Source organism: Palaemon carinicauda, unplaced genomic scaffold, assembly GCF_036898095.1.
Source record: "Palaemon carinicauda isolate YSFRI2023 unplaced genomic scaffold, ASM3689809v2 scaffold136, whole genome shotgun sequence".
Classification (NCBI taxonomy): domain Eukaryota; kingdom Metazoa; phylum Arthropoda; class Malacostraca; order Decapoda; family Palaemonidae; genus Palaemon; species Palaemon carinicauda.
This window is the reverse complement of record NW_027168882.1, coordinates 242,480-264,588: the sequence shown is the minus strand read 5'-3', so window position 1 is coordinate 264,588 and position 22,109 is coordinate 242,480. Positions and strand designations below refer to the sequence as shown.

At 38.3% G+C, this 22,109-nt stretch overlaps 1 long non-coding RNA gene across 2 annotated transcripts in view; it reads right to left on the bottom strand.

Moving 5' to 3' along the window:
- Positions 1–623: 623 nt before the first annotated feature.
- LOC137635517 (uncharacterized) overlaps positions 624–22,109 on the bottom strand; it is a 63,550-nt gene continuing 42,064 nt past the window's right edge. For both annotated transcript variants that reach the window (XR_011042698.1, XR_011042697.1), the window contains exons 3-7: positions 21,409–21,512; positions 20,043–20,997; positions 17,161–19,048; positions 5,115–5,228; positions 624–2,362 (exon numbers count right to left, since the gene is read on the bottom strand). This is a non-coding gene — a long non-coding RNA (uncharacterized lncRNA). The remainder of the gene's footprint in view (positions 2,363–5,114; positions 5,229–17,160; positions 19,049–20,042; positions 20,998–21,408; positions 21,513–22,109) is intronic.

Here is a 22,109-nt window from a genome sequence, read left to right as displayed (position 1 = left end):
AAGCCGTTAAAACCTAACTCCAAAACACTGCAAGAGATGATTTTATCCCTAAAATGAAATGCATCATATTTGGTATTACTTCGGATAGATACTTGAAATATCACTACTGGTAGCCTATCAAAAATGTCCCTGCCTGACGATCTATTGGACTGGGGTTCTAGACCAGCTTAAGCTTGATAGTCTCTTGTAGTGTTTGCAAGCTCACCATCCTTGTGAGATAAGGAAGGGTATTTGAGGGAGCATATAGATCTACCTGACGAGTCATCAGCAGCCATAGTCTGGCCTCCCTATTCCTAGCTTGGGTGGAGACTGGTATTGGGCGCTGATCACACACACACACACACACACACACACACACACACACACACAGTCCCCTGCCTCTGCCATCCAAATGGCTACTTACCTACTTCATAAGATATTGAAGATCATTAAAAACCAATTACTTAATTAGTTTGGCAAGTGTAAAAGTAATGAGTTTTATTTTTAAAACAAAAGCCTGTAAAATATATAATACTTTTGCAAAAAAAAAAAAAAAAAAAAAAAAAAAAAAAAAAAAAAAAAAAAAAAAAAAAAAAAAAAAGAGCTTCTAAGGTTCTTAAAAAGCAAAATGTACCAATGTAATATTAACTAGAACATACTTATCTATTTTTGTAGATATCCAAGACATAGTCATCTACTTTTAAAATTCCTCAAACTTTCTCTGATTTTGAATTAGTTGCTAAACTGAGTAGTTAAAACTATCGTCAAAAATGAATTACACTAAAATAAGCATTTTAAATCTAGTTGCTTATTAATTCCTGTGTGATATCCTCTACAATTTAAGGCATCTATCTAATAGCAACTTCAATTAAACAGTGGTAAAATACTGCTATTATGCAGCAGCACTCTCAATTTGTGCCTAGGTAATTCACACACAGTACTGAAACTCAATTGTAAGGGTAAAATCTTTGAGTTTTCACTATGATTATCAACATACCAAACACCCTTTAAATATCCGCAATTAGGAGGATTTCCTAATTTATACCCTGCTTACCAAACGTGCCTTTGTCAGTTGACCATTTCAGTCAAGGTTGCTCAAGGGTTCGTACCTTTTATACCCAAATTTACCAAACTTACTTAAAGAAACATTTTCAGTCTGGAACATACATCCACGCGCCCACAGTGTCTTGAAATATGACGAGAAGCCATGATAATAATGCTTTTTATACTATTCTTAACAGTACACAAAGTTTAAGCAAGATGCAAAATTTTCATGGCAAACTTAAAACTAACCTACGTAAACTATCTTATGCTTGAAAATTATGGCAAATTTATCCACTAGTCCCTAAAATCTCTTGAATGTTTCCCATCAGGGATTGTAACTAAGATTTACAGTCTGATGTGTCGCTTGTATCAAACTGAATTTTGACAAGGCCCATTACAAATGAAGCAGCTCAAAATTATTCAAAGCGTTGCCATAACTGATTATTTGCCGTGAATGCCCTAACTAAAAATACCTATCATTTCAAATCTAGTTCAACTATATGAAAACGTAAAACTATTTGCAATTATCATTCATTTTGCCAATACTTAGCTAGGCAACTTAACTTTGGCCTGACTGGTTTTATGTCACACTATTATCCCTAACCTTCGCAAAGAAATTTTTGCAAAAAATTAAAACTATTCTCCGTAACTATTACAAAACGTATTATTATGTACGTGAACTGCACAAAAGTTACCGTCAATTATGTAAGTTACCTTACTGGTCTAAAAAATTTGCTAGTGATAATTGCATATACATTGAATCTACATCAGATAGCTTCTGATTTTCTACAGCTTAAAACTAACACTGAATGAACTATATTACCTAATTCCACATATCACTTTTGAATAGTTATGCATCTTCAAATGGCCAATATACCTGATATCTAGCAAACTAATTTGGATAAAAGTATCTTGATACAGTACTTAAGACTGGCTGATACTATATGTTATGTTTATCAAGTCTATTGAAGCTTAATGAACTATTTTATCCCATAAGTTTATGGCTCTAATAAACTAATACTAGAAAGCTGCTTAAATCTTAATTCTATAGTAATCCTGCTAGCAATAACACAGGAGGATTCCGTATTATAGCCTAAAATGCACATTTGGACAGACATTTTAGAAAAAAAAAATTTGCTAGAGACATAGTTCGATTTTTATCTTGATGCAATCTTCATTTATGCGGAATCTTCCGAATTTTCTTGGGATCTTGAGATATAAATTGTAATTTTCTTGGGATCTTGAGATATAAATTGTAATTTTCTTGGGATCTTGAGATATAAATTGTAATTTTCTTATCACCACTTTTTCCACTGCAGTTTTTTCCTCAAACGATTCTCTGTGGAGTAAAGAAACAAGTTAATTGTGTCATGTATTACCAGGTATTATGACAAAGATAAGTAGCCATAACCACTAACCAGACCTCAAGCATAAGATTAGAATCCTCGTATAAAGAGGTAAAAGGTTTTGATTTTTTATGTCTGCAGTGATTAATAAAGAATGATTTTCTTAAATTATTTATATATAGTTTTTAAATGTTATGAAAAAATGTTGAATTGGAGAATGATGCAAAATTTGCTAGTCGAAGGTTTTTAGTATTACATTATCATATACTAGTGTCTGTGATCAAGTTGTCATTATTATTATTATTATTATTATTATTATTATTATTATTATTATTATTATTGCATGAACCTGGTTATGAATTTTACCGGAATATTAAAAAAATTCTCACATTTAGTAAAATATTATCCCAGACCTAAATTAGAGTTCTCTTGCTTGAGTGTACACTCAGGCATGCTACACACTATTCCATCTTGTTTCTTTTGTTTTTATGAAGTTTTTATAGTTTACAAATGATGGATCTAATTTAATGTTGTTAATGATCTTGAATTATTTTAATTTGATTGTTATTTCTTCTCATGTAGTTTATTTCCTTAGTTTCCTTTCCTCACTGAGCTATTTTTTCCAGTTGGAGCCCTTGGGCTTATAGCATCATGCTTTTCCAACTAGGGTTGTAGCGTAGCTAGTAATAATGATGATAATACTCCCCAAATTAGGTGTCATTTTCAGATAACAAGCTGCTTACTACCCTCACTTACTTCATCTCTGTACTTGTTGAATATCAGACTTTATATAATACATTAATGAACCCAGACTTATTGGTAAAATATCATAAGGATGGTCTTACAAAGACTAAGGATTTCCCATTTCCTGGTTATTGTATTTATCTCTACTTCAATGTTATCATACATACATATACCACGGCCCTTCCCCCAATTTTGGGGGGTAGCCGACATCAAACAAATGAAACAAAAAAGGGGACCTCTCCTCTCTACGTTCCTCCCAGCCAGACAAGGGACTCAACCAAGTTCGGCTGGTACTGTTAGGGGTGCCACAGCCCACTCTCCCCCATTATCCACGACAGATGAAGCTTCATAAAGCTGAATCCTCTACTGCTGCTACCTCCGCAGTCTTCCAAGGCACTGGAGGAAGCAGCAGAGACTACCGGAACTGCGTCACAATCGCTCGCCATTCATTCCTATTTCTAGCACGCTCTCTTGCCTCTCTCACATCTATCCTCCTATCACCCAGAGCTTCCTTCACTCCATCCATCCACCCAAAACCTTGGCCTTCCTCTTGTACTTCTCCCATCAACTCTTGCATTCATCACCTCCTTTAGCAGACAGCAATTTTCCATCCTCTCAACATGGCCAAACCACCTCAACACATTCATATCCACTCTAGCTGCTAACTCATTTCTTACACAGCAATTTTCCATCCTCTCAACATGGGCAAACCACCTCAACACATTCATATCCACTCTAGCTGCTAACTCATTTCTTACACCCATTCTCACCCTCACTACTTCGTTCCTAACCCTATCTACTCGAGATACACCAGCCATACTCCTTAGACATTTCATCTCAAACACATTCAATTTCTGTCTCTCCGTCGCTTTCATTCCCCGAGCCATGCATCACAGTTGGTACAATCACCTTCTCATACAGAACTCTCTTTACATTCATGACCAACCCTCTACTTTTTACTACTCCCTCAACTGCCCCCAACACTTTGCATCCTTCATTCACTCTCTGACATACATCTGCTTCCACTCAACCATTTGCTGCAACAATAGACCCCAAGTACTTAAACTGATCCACCTCCTCAAGTAACTCTCCATCCAACATGACATTCAACCTCCCACCACCCTTCCTTCTCGTACATCTCATAACCTTACTCTTACCCACATTAACTCTCAACTTCCTTCTCTCACACACCCTTCCAAATTCTGTCACTAGTCGATCAAGCTTCTCTTCTGTGTCTGCTACCAGTACAGTATCATCCGCTAACAACAACTGATTTACCTCCCATTCATGGTCACTCTATTCTACCAGTTTCAATCCTCATCCAAGTACTCGAGCATTCACCTCTTTCACCACTCCATCAACATACAAGTTAAACAACCACGGCGACATCACACATCCCTGTCTCAGCCCCATTCTTACCGGAAACCAATCGCTCACTTCATTTCCTATCCTAACACATGCTTTACTACCAGATCCATAAACGCAACACACACCTCCTTACCTTTTGCTAAATATTTCTCGCATATCTGCCTAACTGTAAAAATCTGATTCATAAAACCCCTACCTCTTCTAAAACCACCCTGTACTTCTAAGATTGCATTCTCTGTTTTATCATTAATCCTATTTATCAGTACTCTACCATACACTTTTCCCACCACACTCAACAAACTAATACCCCTTGAATTACAACACTCACGCACATGCACATCAATGTTATGAATATTAATAAATTCTACTTCCCTAAGTCATTCTATTCGTGCAATTACAAGTTACTCTGCACACATGAATACACAAATTTCTAGAATATTTGACAAACTACTGGCAATAACAACTGATAATAACTGACCACCTTACATTTCACATTGAATTTCAAGACCTCATTAATATACAATATTTCATTTCTATGCCCGTACTTTTGACTCCTTTTAAATGAAACGTAAATACCTTACTAAAACACTTCCCTTAACAAATAATCTTTAACAGTTATTAATGAAAACCTACCTTATCAGTGCTGAGCATGGATCATCTCCTTAAGAATTCACAAAGCATCTTCCAATAGGAACTTTCATGACATTAGAACTTCAAGATTTGTCTTGGAAAAAAGGCAATAATTTTCTGGAATGAAAAAGAAATTTAAGTCATTATAATCTAAAATCCATTGGCTTAAAAAGATTCTAAAATCAGAACAATGGGGTTGACCAGGCTTCAAACATCAAAAATCTTAGCTCCTATTACTGTACTACAAGGCTCACAAGATAGGACACACACACTTAGTATTATTTTGTGATCAATGGCATTTCAATGTAGGTATAGTTGGATATAGGAATTCTTGGCACACCACACTCTGAGAAAGTGCAACGTGTCATTCCCTTACTGTAGTCAAGTAACCAACGAATAGTGTAGGGATTGGTGACATTAGTGGTCGGCGGGGCTACACACACACACACACACACACACACACTCCTCTCAGTAATGTTGAGAAAACGGCCCCCTCCTCAGAGCGAGGTGTACCAGGAATGCTAACTGTAACTAACTCAAATTGGAACCCTCCTCTTTTGAAGAAACTTAACCCTTTTACCCCACCATAAGGGTAAATTTCGAGCACATTTTGCTATATAATTTTTTTAAATTGCTCTAAAAAGCTTAATTTTTGTCCTAGAGGGGTCAGGTTGGTCTCATTCTTTTGGAAAATGCCTGAAGTTTCTCATAAAATTATCAAAATCATGTAAAAATATCTAATTAACAGTGTTTTGCAAGAACGTACCGGTACGTCCTTTGGGGGTGAAAGGGTTAATATAATCATAAAATTGAGATTACAAGGTAGATACAGGTCCTGAACTTATAAACATTGGGATATAAGACGACAAATCTAACTGAAATTCAGATATCGAGTCAAAAACTCATAATGAAGTACTGTACTGAAATAAAACAATATATAATTTATTGCAGTAAGAAAGGCGGTATTTGCCATATGAAACGGGACTTTGTTGACTTTTCCGCAGAAATGTGAAATGGGTGAAGTCTACCCCAGGCCAAAATTTTACAAAATTCAACTTACATATAATTCAACTTGGAACCTACTAAGTTTTTAGGTTGAGGACTTTCTGTACTATTATAATTACTTTCAAATTTGTCATTTCTTTCTTATTAAAAAGTAAGAAATAATTGACAACTTTGAAAGCAATTTGTATTTTTTCTAACTGTACAAACCTGAGTCCTTTATATTAGAGAGATAAGAAGAGAAGCTGTAGTAAATGGCTGTTAAAATTCATAGCAAGGTGTAAACTGATCAGTAGTTACCAGTTGGCAGCTGGGAAGCACTGCCCCCCTCCCCCCCCCCCCCCCCCCCCCTGTTGATGAGCCTTACATAGTCATAATCTCGTTCGCTACCTGAGGATGCAAAGACCACTTGGATCAAACTATTTGCATCCTCTTGATCAACTTGTCAGCTAGAATGTTCATTTTGCTTGGAATGAAGTGGGCCGACAAGGTGATAGCCATGTCCCCAGCCCATTCTAAAATTTCCACTGCTAACTGGCAGAGCTGCAGTGAAACAGTACCTCCTCATTTGTTTCTGTAAGGCACCACCATGGTGTTATCACTCATCAACACCATTAAGTCGCCAGTCATGAAAGGTCAAAAGTGTTGCAAGACCAACAGGGCTGCCTTGAGCTGTAACATGATGTGGCACCAACAATCTTTGTCTCACTACTGTCCTAACAACAGTAGTGGTCTCCACCTTTCCTTTAATGCATCCATGAACAATCTAGTTTCGGAGAGGGTGAGAGGAGAGCTGAGTCCATTAGGAGATTGGTCTTGCCTAACCACCACTCCACGTTTCTTTTCGGCTCTTCCCCTATCAGAACCTGTTTCCTGGGAGAGTAACTGCCTTGAGACTGGTAGTTCTTCAGTTGCCACTGAATGGAACACATCCGGAGATGTCCTTTCGTAATGAGGCATTTCAAGGATGCAAGGAGGCTCTGCCACCGATGTGCCAGCAGCTGAGATTGTTGAAGGAGAGAGAGGGGCACCTTCCTCAGGAAAGCCAGACGATCCTGTGATGAGATAACTCTCCTGAGGATCATGTTTATTTCCCTTCCTAGATATATCAGTCTTTGTCTGGGCAAGAGAACTGACTTCTCTTGATTTACAGAGTCAATCTTTATTTCCCTTCCTATATATATCAGTCTTTGTCTGGGAAAGAGAACTGACTTCTCTCAATTTACAGAGTCAATCTTTATTACCCTCCCTATACAGTGATACCTCGGTAGTCGAACGACTCTATACTCGAACAATTCGGAGTTCGACCAAAATTTTCGAGAAATTTTTGCTGCGGTGCTCGACCAAAAATTCGGTACTCGACCAGCCGAACACGTGACGACCGCATGGGCTTTGTGATGATCGCGCCATCTCGGCCACTCTCGCTTGTTCGGGAAGCATCAGTTCTCTCGAGAGCGTCACTCAGACAACGCGCGATCAGCATTCGTTGTGATTTAGTGATTTTCAGTGCTTTTAATTGCTTTTTTAGCTTTCATAATGAGTCCCAAGAAAGTAATGAGTGTTAAGGGGAAGGAGAAGAGGAAAACAGTGCGAACAACGATCGAGTTGAAGAAGGAAATTATAGCGAAATATGAGAATGGTGTACGAGTGTCCGATTTAGCGGTAGAATACGGAATGGCGAAGTCGACCATTTCTACGTTTTTAAAGCATAAAGAAATGATTAAGAAGGCGAATGTTGCAACGGGAGTTACGGCGGTAACTAAGCAAAGGCCACAAGTGATTGAGGAGATGGAAAAGTTGCTTTTAATATTTATTAAAGAAAAACAGTTGGCCGGGGAAAGTGTTAGTGAAGCGTTCATTTGTGAAAAAGCGTTGCATATCTATGAAGAATTAGTGAAGAAAAGTCCGAGTACCAGTGAAAGTGATTCATTTACATTTAAAGCGAGCAGGGGTTGGTTTGAAAAGTTTCGTAATAGAACAGGTATTCGTAATAGAACAGGTATTCATCATTTTCGAAGAATACTGCAGAGGAGGAAGAAACAATTAACAATAGACCAGTTTTTCACAAAAGAAAAGAAAGCTGCTACATCAAAGCCTGTTTCTCCTCCAAAGAAGAGACAAAGAAGAGAAGAAACCCCTGAAATAGATCTGCCCACCCTTTCATTGGAGAGAGAAACAACTCCTGAAGGAGAACTACCCCGCCACATCATGGAAGGGGACTCTCCTTCCAAGCAGTAACCTCCCCCTTCCATCCTCTCCACATCCATCCCTGTATGCCATCGAACCGCTGCTCAAAGGTATGTTCACTACAGTACAGAAAATGGTTTAAAATTGTTTTATTTTAGTACAGTAAATGGTTTAAAATTGTTTTATAGGATTTTCTGACCAATTTCATACACATTTAGATAATTATTGTTGTTTAGGTACACGTTTTATTAATATTTTGGGCCTGTTCGAGTGCTTGGGAACGGAATAGAATATATACCATTATTTCTTATGGGGAAAAAAAATTCGGTACTCGAACAAATCGGAGGTCGAACACGGATCTCGAACGGATTATGGTCGAGTACCGAGGTATCACTGTATATATAAGTCTTTGTCTGGGCAAAAGAACCAATCGGTTAGATAATGTAATAGACCGATTCTGTTGGCATGAGCCAAGGCCAATACCAGAGAGAACAGCAGGTGAAAACTTGTGGTGCCACTGAAAGAACAAAACATGGCACCCTGAACTGATACACCTTGTTCGCTACGACGAACCAGAGGTACTTCCTTGAGGTGGGCTGTTCTAGGATCTGGAAGTACACATCCTTCAGGTCTATTGTCACCATAAAGTTTAATGATCTGATTATCTGTCTGACCATGACTGCTGTCCCCCATTTTGAATCGAGTTTACACAACAAACTCATTTAACTCTCAAGAGGTCTTCAGCCTCCAGATGCCTTTTTGACACGAAAGAGTCAACTGAAGAAGCCTGGGGACCCATTGATGACCTGGAAAGAACCCTAATTTACTATGGTCTGAACTTCCACCGAAGAGAGAGGTCCTTCGTTGACCCCTGACGAAAGGAAAATAACATCGTCAATGGAGGAATCAGAGTAGGGGGAGAGCTGATGAACGGTACGTTATCTGAAGCGCGATACATCCACCGCCCGTTATTCAGCTCCATGATGTAACCACCTCCAACTTCTGAGCTGTAGGCATCACCTCACCTGTGCTGCTGTGGGAGGATTGGCCACGCCCAGGTGCCTGCGTCATCCTCACCTTTTTCCTCTTCGTTGACCGTGCCCTCGGCACTGTCTATTTGAAATGGGCACCTGCTGCTGTGTTCCCTGTCTGGAGGTGGACTGTACTGAGCGAGAATCGTCTTTCGACATCCCCTTATACGCTTGTTTTGCTATAGGTGACAATTTTTGTTGGCCAGAGATGGGCAAGACCTGTGGCTACCTAAAAGATACAGCATGGTGGAGAAGGGAGTCCCCTCCACTTTTCGGGTACTGTCTAAACAAATTCTGTTGGGAACATGGAGTGACCATTGATGGAAATGTTTCTTAGTTGTAACACTCCATGCATGCAGAGAATCTGTCTCCGGAATTTGGAGGCCACACCATCAAATCTCTTTAGGAGCCAGTTAGTTACTGGTTGGCACCTTGATGAGCGAGGAACTCCAATGCCATATCTCCGATGAGGACAATGTTCTTTAAAGTATCATGCTTGTTAGGGTGTGCGAGCTCTTCTGTGTTGGCGAGGAAACCAACAGTGCCCGACCAGTGGTCCATCCACCCAGGAAACTGCCTCAAAGGTCGCCATAGCCACGCACTTCACATTCTAAGCGTCAGAGACTGCAAAGACAATAGATTGGGAGGACAGTTAATTTGCTGGTACATCATGCGCTAGAGCAGACACCACAGGGTCAAGTGGCAAGGGGGTGGGGATGGCTCCTTGGACTTTATAGTATTTCCTTTGACATGTGTACGCCGGAGATATGATCTTCACGGACATCCCAGCCCTCAGCGAGTTTCTTCGTGCTGACACCTGGGCATCTAATTCGTCTAGAACTTACTCGCGAATCTAATAGAAAAGTAGGATGACATAAACAAAGAACTCCAACTGGGAAAACACCTCAGTGAGAAAAGGAAATAAGTAAACAAATAGAAGTGTTTGGCCAAGTATAACCTCAAACATGAGAACTCTAAACCAAAACAGTGAAAGACCATGGTACAGAGATTATGGCACTACCCAAGATTAGAGAATAATGGATTGATTTTTTAGTGTCCTCCTCCTGAATGAGCTACTTACCATAGCTAAAGTGTCTCTTTTATCCTTAACACGTGGGCAGTAGCCATTGAACAATTATGGTGCAGTAGTTAACCCATTGAGTAAAGAATTTTTCGTTTATCTTAACATTGTCAGGTGTATGACTAAAGAGGAGAATTTATAAAGAATAGGCCAGACTATTCGATGTATATGTATAAGGCAAAATGGGGCCGGAACCAAAGAGGGATTCAATGTAATACTATCTGGCCAGTCCCTGTTCGAGCGCCATTAAACCTTCAGGCAACCTTTCAGAATTCTGATTACTCTCTTTATCTTCCATCCTCGACATTGCATCTGCTATCACATTTTTATTTCCCGGTACATATTCTAACCTAAAATCAAATTCACTCAAGGCCTCTATTGTCCTACCAACCCTTGCATTCACACTCTTACCTAATCATATACACTAGGGGTTGATGGTCAGTTCGCACAAAAACACCATACAAAAATACTTTCAATGCTTTCACACAAAATCGTATTGCAGCCAATTCCCTGTCAATCGTCGAATACTTCCGCTCAGCTTTATTAAATGCTTTACTAACATACGCTATTACTCTCAATTCCTCTTCTCCATTTACTCTGCATTTGAACCAAACAACCACCCATACTAACCCCACTCACATTCGTACACAACTCTAGCATATTCGCATTTTCACTATAGTCTGGAAATGTCAAAGTGACGTCTTTTGTGGCCTCATCCTTCAACCTTTTAAATGCTTCTATCATCTGATCATCCCATTTTAACTTCGTACTATTCCTTTTACCCGTCCATTCATTCAAAGGCTTCCATATACCTGAACAATCTTTAACAAACTTGCAACCAAACTCAACCAAACCAAGAAAACCTTGCAACTCACGCACAGTCTGGGGACGTGGAAATTCTCGCACGTTATTCACAAACTTGTCGCTCTTCCTTATACCAGATTCACCCACTACATGCCCAAGAAATCTCACCTCCCTGGCCAACCACGTACACTTCTCAAGCTTAATTTTCTCACCAACTTCAATTAACCGCCTCAACACTGCCTCAAGCAACTGCATATATTCCTCAACAGTCTCGCTCGCAATCAGAATATCATCTATAAAAAGTCACCTTCTGTCGATCGAACCCAGACAAAACAACATTCATCGCCCTTTGGAAGGCAGCAGGCGCATTAGCAAGGCCAAAACTTAATCTTCTAAACTGATGGTGACAATTACTACTCGAAAATGCCGTAATGGGCCTGCTCCCCTCTGCCAGAGGCATCTGGTAATAGCCCTGCACCAAATCTAATTTAGTAAAAACTTTCATTCCATGCATCTTATAAACACAATCAGACACCACATTCATTCGAAAACGTCCTTTAACAGTCACTTCATTCACTCTCCTATAATCAATACACATGCGTAAACTTCCATCAGGCTTTCATACAGGGACAATAGGGCTACTCCAGGCACTCTCACTCCTTTCTATTATACCAATACACTATAATTCCTGACACTGCTCCTCTATCTCCTTGGCAATAGGCGGAGAAAAATGCCTGGGACGCTGATATATGGGGGTATCATCTCTGAGAACTATTTTAAATTCTGGCAGGTCTGACCCCCCCAATCATCATCACCGAGACTCATAACTCTCCCCTTATCCCATAACATCTTGAGCAATCGTTCCCTTTCGACCTCACTTATACTCTCATCTAACTTGATTCTTTCTTTCAACGTATCGTAATCCCAATCGTCATCGTTCTTTACTTTACCAGCCATTACCTGTCTTGCCTTAACATATCTTTCATCCCCTACATCGATCAGTGTACTGTATACATACATCCCATGCAATCGCCCTCACGTATACCACATACTCTCTTCCTTCTATCACTCGACAACAAACTTACATACCCTGAGGTTCCTGCATATTCATAACACCATCATATATATACGCGCTCGTTTTCACCAAATTACCTGCTTCCATACCTTCCACTACAAATTCATATTTGTCACTATTGGAAATTCCCAGACTTCTCGGCCAGGCAACTTTTACGCCAACAGCCTCACCTTTCTTACCCGATAACTTTACACTTTCCTTTGCTATCAACGGCACTCCCCTCCACACCTTCGTACTCACTCTGCCATCTTCTTTTAAATAAAATTCCTCACAAATATTACCCTTACCCTTTATTTCTATCATATTCACACTTGGATGTACAGTACAGTACAATCATACCACATTTTTTCAGAAATTTATACCCAAGCAGTACGTCATATTTCTCATTCGCTCCCTCGACCACGTAAAAATCATTATCCTCCATCATCAGCCCCCCAATCATAACATTTTCCCGCAACTTGCCTTGCACAGGCATACGCAAATTACCAATGCATTTCACTTCACCCTTACATCCCTTAAACTCACCAACCTCTTTTACCTTATCATATGCATTCCTAAACATTAATATGACACCACACCCAGTATCAATCAAACCAACCAACTCTACCCCATTAAAAATCATTTTCCCACTCATGCAATCTTGTGCTCATTCCCCCATCACATCTTCATGCAATAAACCCTCACGAACATGCATCACATTCACTCCCCATGCACACGAGGACTCACCCAGCTGAACCCTCTGATTAATTAGTTTCCCGAACATCCTGGCTGACTTAATCCCTTCTTCCTACAAACCCTTGCTACATGCCCATTCACCCCACATTCAGTACACTTAGCACGCTGCTCCTGGGACATCCTCGCATGATGACCATCCTTACCACAATTACCGCAAATCACATTTGTACGATTACTCCTACATCCACTTGCTACATGCCCAGTCGTACCACACCGATAACACTTAACCACTTTCTCTTTCTTACAGTCGCTAATACAATGCCCTGTCTCTCCACACCCGAACCATGCTCCTAATGCCCATCTACACTCGTTCTTTTTATGTCCTACCTTCCCACACCTATAACACTTCTCTTCACGGATACCACTACCTAACCTAACTTGCTGCGGACCAGCACTTCTATTTCTCCAAACTTGATTTTCCTGTCTAAACCCTTCATTTCTCGGCATGGGTATTCCTACATTACTCGCCCTAACATTTCTATCTACTACACTCTCAGCTACCCTCATTGGCCCTCTCATAACAGCATTTCTAAAACTACCAAATTCTAGCAAACTTTCCTCCAATCCAGTTCTTACACTCACAGATTTACTTTCTTTCATACACCTATCCAACTCGTAATCCTCAACTATCTCTAAAATATCATCCCAAGTCAATCTCTCTTTAGTCCACCTCATTTTCTCCTTCCGTTTCAAATTAATAAACTCACACACACTCTCTCTAGTACTGTACCCAAAAACTTCTTCATTAGTTCCTTATTTTCATTTATTCCTTCATCCCCATACTTCTCTCTAGCTAAAGTTTCAAACCGACATACATACATCGAGATTGATTCACCCATTCATTCGTGCTTCATCAAAATCATTTTTACGCTTATACCTAACACTACCCTTCATACCTTTTACCTGTTCAATTATTCTCTTCTTTACACTTTCATACTCAACATCTCCTACACTCATTATCCCCCCATACATCGTCAACAAATATCCTGACAAAAATTCTCCCAACTCCCTAGCCCAAACTCTCTTACTATCCCCATACTTAGCCTGACAAAACCTTTCATATTTCCTAAATAAGTCATATACATCCCTACTGCTATATTCATTAAACCTTTCACACCTTTCACTGGCTACTCTCTTCTTGTTGCCTTCTTCCTCATTTGAATACAATGAATCTAATTCTACACTCAAAGTCCTATCTTTAACAATTCCCTTCTTACCCTATTTCTAACTTACCACCTTCACCCATTCATGATCATCCTCACTCACACCTTGACCTTTCTTCACATTATCTTTACCTTTCTTCTCATTCTTCCTATCACCCTTCGGTCCAATCTTACTATGGCTAGTCCCTTTACTTTCAATATCACTATCATTACCTTCCCCATTACATTATCACTTACCCTATCGTTCTCTTCCACCCTCAACCCGTTACCCGAAGCAGAAGCCACTCCTCCGACTGCTCCTTCACCCATGACAGTTTTCATCATCGCCATTACTTGCCCCATCATAGCTTCCATTCGCTTCTCCATTCGTTCCTCATTTTCTCGCATCCTCATCTCAACACCCTCTTCCACTCTCTCTACAATTCCCTGAAGTTCCCTTAGTTTCCTTTGCATCTCCTCATTCTCACAACTTAACCTCACATTCTCCAGCAACAACCTCTCATCTTGCTCATTAGACAACTGCAATTCCTCCTTTAAAACCTGTAACTGTTCTTCCATTCCCTCCATTTCGATACCATTATTATTTCAAGTCTAATTACTGAACCTATTTTACCCTTGTCCAGCAGTCCAGTTTCAATCCCACCTCGACAGTCCCTGTTCGGGCGCCAAATTTATGTGGCGGGATTTTGTCAAAAACAAACCCCCACACCTTTGATCACTCTGACAGACAAATTATCCCACAACACAACCTTTCTCCTTACTTTTACGTCAACTGGACTATTGCACGAAGGGAACAGTAAAACAAAACATAACCTTAAAACTATGTTACTTATTAAAAAAAAAAAAAAAATCACATCATAAATCTGACACAGACAAAAATAACAACACACAAAAATATACTGTATATATCGGTGCGTGAGGGTATCGAGAACTCGCCAATAATCGGAAAACAATTTCCTTTTAATATACCCAACACCGTCAGTCCCCACACAGTACCAAAAGCACAATTAAGACTAAAATAAATTACTTAACACTGAAACACCAATCATATTCTGTAACCCAGCAAAAAAAAAGGTAAAACAATGCCAAAACAAGAGAAAACTCTTAATTCACACTGGCAACAGTCCTTGTAGCCTAATGCCACTGGCCAACAATATCGTACAAAACTAAAGCAAATAAGATAAAATTAATCCTCCACAAAATGGCTCCAGCTTCGGGGATTCCTTTGAAAGCTTTAATCCCCTTGTTGCATTGGGGAGTAATTTCTGTAAATGAGTGATTTACCTTCGTTGTACACTCCACTCACCACTTTGAAGATGGGAGACAGTGAGGATTAATGTATTTCAAGTCGTTAATTGGGATCGTAATGAATATTTAATCTATTAATGTTTGTTTTTAAATAAAGGCCAATTATTTGTAAACCTTGTTGCTGGTGTCCTAACTTAAGTTTTCACTACCAATTGAACCAATATGTTAACCCTTTTACCCCCAGGCTCTTTGGAAATTTCCAACCCTTAACCCCCAGGGGGTTATTTTTTTCCCAGCACATTTTGCAGTATATTTTTTTTTAAATTGCTCTAACAGCCTTAATTTTTATCATAGAGAGGTCAGGTTGGTCTCATTCTCTTGGAAAATGCCTGAATATTTTCAAAAAAATTATCAAAAAATATGAAAAAAAATAATTTTAATAGCATTTTTTTGCAAGGACGTACCGGTACGTCCATGGGGGTAAAGGGATGAGTTTTGTGAAACGTACCAGTACGTCCTTTGGGGGTAAAAGGGTTAACTTTCATTTCTATCTCTCCTGTAGAATTTAAAGGTCGTTCATGAATAGCCGAGGCAAGGGACTGGAAAATATCATAGAGAATGACTATATATACATATGATCAGCAACTAAAGCCATGACCACCGTTAGAGCCCTTTCCATCCAAGCTAGGACCACGGATGCCCAGCCATGGTTGATGATGATTCAACCGGTAGACCTATAGGCTCCCTGCAAGCCAACACATCTAGCTCACAAGTACAGTGCCGGTAAGGTTGTACACTACCAGAAATTACCGAGTTTGAGCGGATCTCGAACGCCAGTCCAACAGACTGACAGGCAGGGAAGTTTCCAATAAGCTACCACAACAATAATGATTGTGTACTTTCGTTCATTTGACTTGTTAATAAAATCACAATTCTCTGGATATTTTCCTACATATCTACAACTTTGTGTATATGTAAGGGAATATATCTAAATGATTTGACTCGTAGAGAAAACAAATCCGACTTCTTGTATGCTGTGGTCTCTGAAGAATCTCTAAAACCCTAAATAAAAAAAATTAAAAAATAGTGATTGACAAATCAAGAAACTTAAAAAAAAAGGAGCAAATGGATATCGTGAACTTAAAAAGCTTAGATCAGGTTTCTGGAATACAAGAGAAAAGGCTTTATCAAGTCTATAAGAGGAACAAGAGATACAACAGGGCTTTGTGAGGCACAGGAAAATACAAAAGTGATTTTGATGTTAAAACCATAATGCATCTTTTGCAAGTTAGTCCAATGTTCATAGAAATTTGCTATTTCAAAAGTGAGTGGGTTTAACACTAAAAAGTCCAGAGTTCATTGCATTTTGTACACTTCATGATAATACCAGAACCAAAATGCTAGGAAGAAATTTCTTATTTGTGTAATGGCCAGAACACTTTATCAATGCATATTTACTAAACCCCAAAAATGTACTTTGAACACTACACCTAAATTAATTGTCAATCGTACAATAAGTGACTTTTATGAATAGAAATATTTCCTTTAAGAATTTCAGGACTTGTGCTCTACATTGAATTTGGGTTGCAATTCATTATTTCAATGCTAACATTAAGGATTTACATATTCAATGAATGAACACCACACATTGTTTGTCCTATCTGAATATAATCTCCTAAGGAGCTGATATTGGATTAAGAATTTGTAATATTAGGACACTCACCATTGATAGATTTTGATGGCATCCACGATGAATTTTGCGGGCCGTAATATCTGTCCACATGTGGGTCCATTTGCCAAACTCTCCCTTGTGGCATCATCTCAAATCTCTAATTTCATATCTTCTTAGTTCTTAAGTCTTCTTATCAAAAATGTTCAGGTTGAGTCCCTCGTCAGGCTGGGAGGAACTTAGAGAGGAAAGGTCCCCTTTTTATCATTTGTTTGATGTTGGCTATCCCACAAAATTGAGGGAAGTGTCTTCGTATATCTATGATGTAAATTGTGATCAAAATGTTTTTGTAGGTCTAAGTATTTTCTGTTCTTAGCTGCGATGTAACATAACATCTTTTTTAGATCTTCACTTGCTTGATGTTTTAAATTATCCCTGAGAGAACACAGACTCCAGCATATTTTTTTTCCTTCTGGTAGGCCTACAGGCTGTTTCAAGAGTACTATCTACGCTTTTCTTAAGACACTTACGTGTTTTGATGTTAGAGGAAGATTATCAGTTCAGGTTTCTATATCTAGGCTCGAATAATTAAGAGTCCACACAGTACTGTAATGTTTGAGTTTTGTTACACTATTTTCACAGTAGCTTCCACAAACATTCTTCGGTGCTCCTTTCCTATGTCGTGGAATCCTTGACACGAAAAGAGTTAGATAGTTTCAAATTATTGGAACCTAGATATATGTAGGATACAGAGTTTTAAATATACGGTCTCGAGATTATACAATAAACTCCCAATAGACATTCGAAAGACTGAAGATATTAAGGTTTCAACGGAAGACTTTCTTGTTCTCTAAGTGCTTTGATAGTGTGGATTTGACAATAAACGAGCGATATGCAGCGTGAAACGTTGAATGCTTTCGAACGGACACGATAAACTGACTGTGAAGTTGTCTTGTAGAGTAGGGTTCCCCTGCTGTATAGGAACCGAAAAGAAGCCCTTAAAGTAAAGATCTTTACTTTTTCTGGAGTAGGCTATACCATTTTCTAAGTTCAATCAAATTACATTTTCAGTAGACACCATAAGGTAGTTTTCACTAGTCTGTGACCTTTCAAATACTGTCTAAATTACTGTTAATGGTTAGCAATTACTGTACCTATTATCTTAACCTGCTTTATCAACAAGTTATAAAAATTTTGCACTGGAGAGATGAAAATTCCTTGTCTAATATTAAATGCACTACTGTATTATTAACAAAGTCACATGGATCCAGTTTTAACAACTGCTTACAATCACTATTTTAGGCAATTGATATCATTCCAACGGATCGTTAAAATCCAACGTAAACTTTACCGTTCCCACGTTAATAATTTTTTGGAGAAAACTAAATTAATTAGCACTTGTCCGAGAAACACTGTAAACTACGACGAACAAAAAATGTTCTCCAATCTTAAGACCTGAATTTTAACAGGAATTTATTGAAAACTCGTCACCTAAGTTCGTTCCATTCTAACATGAGGACACTGCTCTCGGGAGCATAACAAATCACACTTTAAACTGATATATCTAAAGACCTCTATCAACTCTGTCACTGATTTATATCATTTTTCTCGATTTAACATTTACACAGTCTTCTGTTTACTAAGTTGAGGTCTTCGACGATCATTTCCAGATAACACGATTCTCCTATACATCAAGCGGTTTTCATACATCCATCATTTTCGAGGATTTATTACCTCAACAGATCATCAGTTTTCAGTCTCCTGAAGACATCCTTTCATCCGACAGTGAGAGCAAGTCACTTATGACCAATGTAGCCCCAGCAGGTAACTTTTTCATATTACCAATAGATTCCATATTTCAGTGTCGCATGGGGTGGATGGTATCCTAACAGCATGACTGTTCTTCTCCGAATTTCAAACGTTTCCTTCCGTAGTAACAAACCTGCAAATAAAAGTCATATATAGAAAGCCAATCTTAAATACTGGATTATCAAACTTGAAACTCTTCTAAGCAGTAAAAAGAAAATGGGGAATAACAAATAAAACTATCAAGTAAAAGCAATGTAGAAAATGCTAGACTAATAGCTGTTGAGTAAATGCTAGCATAGTAGCATGGAATGTCATTTGTTAGGGCTCGGTTCAGTTTCAAATTGAGTGAACACCAAATCGACTAGCAATAGTTTTTTGTATGAAAATTTATCGTTAAAACTTATATCAAATATAGTATCAAAACTTGTATCAGTTATCTAAAGTTTTAATCAACTGTTCTTGATAAAATTATAACACTGTTCCATCATGCATACCACATTAAATTTCTTTAACAAAAGTTAATAAATAACTTGAAATAGAACCAAAATTCCAGGGAATATAGCAAACATGGATATACCTTTTATTAGCTTAACCCCTTTACCCAAAAAGGACGTGCTGGTACGTTTCACAAAACTCATCCCTTTACCCCCATGGACATACCGGTACAGCCTTGCAAAAAAACTGCTATTTAAATTTTTTTTTTGCATATTTTTGATAACTTTTTGAGAAACTTCAGGCATTTTCCAAAGAACGAGACCATCCTGACCTCTCTATGACAAAAATTAAGGCTGTTAGAGCAATTTAAAAAAAAATATACTGCAAAATGTGCTTGAAAAAAAAAAATAACCCGTAGGGGTTAAAGGGTTGGAAAGTTCCAAATAGCCTGGGGGTAAAAGGGTTAATGCCGTTTGATTTGATACTTCTAAGAAAACTATGGAAATTGAACTTTTATATAAAAAATACAAAAAAAATTTGCTCGGTACATTAAACAATGGTCTGCAATTCATCATACATTTAGCACTAACAAAGAATTTGCATAATCAATTAATTAAATCACATTATCTTACATGAATATAATCCAAGGGGTTGGAATACTATTCAAATTTTCTTAAGATTACAACACTCACCATTGAATTTTGGATTGAATTTTCGGAAGAATGGTCATATTGGCCCAACAGAAGTTCCTTTTGTCAAACTCGTACGGCCTGATCTTATTGAATGGCCAGGCAGTTTGTGGTCATAATTCCTTCTACCAGAAGTTTTTATGTTCTAATGATTTGAGATTCTTAATTGAGGTGTAGCAAAGCACTAGTTTCTTGAATTTTCACTTGCTTCATGTTTTCAATTTTCTCAAGAGAACAAATACACCATGAGTTTCTTCCTTCCTATAGTGCAGGCTAAAATTCATAAGTATTCGGTATGAGTTTACTAATTTGTTAAATATGCTCTTCAAAACTTGTTCACATTTGTGTTAGTTAGATTATCAGGTCAAATATTAACAGCAATTCTCACAGTTCTTGAAACCAGCATGAGCCCACTCCGTAGTTTCTCTTTCGATTCGCACACTGTTTTCCTGGTCCTGTCACACATGGAAACCGTGTGTCCTGGAGGACCTATAAGATTTATTTGTCCTATATATTCCACAGTATTTAGAATATCACACAGTACATTCAGTTAACTGTCAAATCCACATTATCAAAGCACTTAGAAAACAAGTTTTCACTTGGTGTAGCTTCTTCAAGGATTCACAGATGGTCTGTCACCTGTCAAATGTGGTTCTTTATAGAACTCATTCTCTATCTAAAATCTCAGTCACAGACACCCTCTTTACTTTTCTATGATTATGCTAGAACTTCTGGTTTGAAATAAACTGCATTTTCAGCAGTGCCGTGAGTATCTGACGAATCTCTCCCTTTTTCATTTTAAATTGCCAGTAATTATTAGCCATGACCTATTACGATCTCAACCTAATTTTTCAACAGCAATTATTGAGATGTTTATAAGAATCTTCCGCAGGATATGAAAATCTTTCACCGTTCTCATGTTAACAATTTCTTGGCGCAGATTTCTAAACATCAACACCTGTCCAAGGAATAAAATAAAATGATATCATTAAAGTTTGAAGATCTTTTGCCTCTCATTAGCCTTCATTACAGATCCAGGAAATCTAAAGAGAAAATTGCATTTAAAAAAATGAAAAATAAAATGGGCAAACAAATTAGAGTGACTTCATTAAAGCTTTGAATGTACTCTGCCACAAATTAGCCATCACTACCTTAAGCATTTAATAAGCTTTATGACAGCCACTTTCTTTAAGCTTTATGACAGCCACTTTCTTTAAAATCTGTATTTTTGTTTCGTATTTCCCAAATAACATGAGTAAGCTAATTTTAACTATATTTCTTTCCCTATTTACAGATGAACATGCATATACACCGTATGTATCTGTAAATTTCATGATTGTACAAAAATGAGTGGAAAACACCACCTTACCATTCATTCAATATGACAAATTCCAAAGACCAGGAAGAAATAGTAACTTCTGGGTAGGGTGAGATGAATATGGAGTATTTGACCTCTTTGTCACTGCCACAGACCTGAGAAAGAATAGGTTATTTTAATACTAAGATAGATGAACCTAATCCTACTCCTTATAAAATAGATCAGACAAAAAATAAAAAATTTTGAGATAATTTGTATTTTTCCTAGCACACAAACCTGGAGCTATTTATAGTAATACCCCTGCTGCTTCCCCCAGTGCCTTGGATGACCGCGGAGGTAGCAGCAGTGGGGGATTCAGCGTTATGAAGCTTCATCTGTGGTGGATAACGGGGGAGGGTGGGGTGGGCTGTGGCACCCTAGCAGTACCAGCCGAACTCGGTTGAGTTGCCTGTCAGGCTGGGAGGAACGTAGAGAAGAGAGGTTCCCTTTTCCGTTTTTTTGTTTGATGTCGGCTATCCCCCAAAATTGGGGGAAATGCCTAGGTATATGTATGTATGTACCCCTTTAAATAGTGAATGGCTTGTATTTGCGCCGGAAAATAATAATATTTGGAGGCAAATAATATCGACAACCCGTACCAGGAACGTAGAGAAGAGAGGTCCCGTTTTCCGTTTTTTTGTTTGATGTCGGCTACCCCCCAAAATTGGGGGAAATGCCTAGGTATATGTATGTATGTACCCCTATAAATAGTG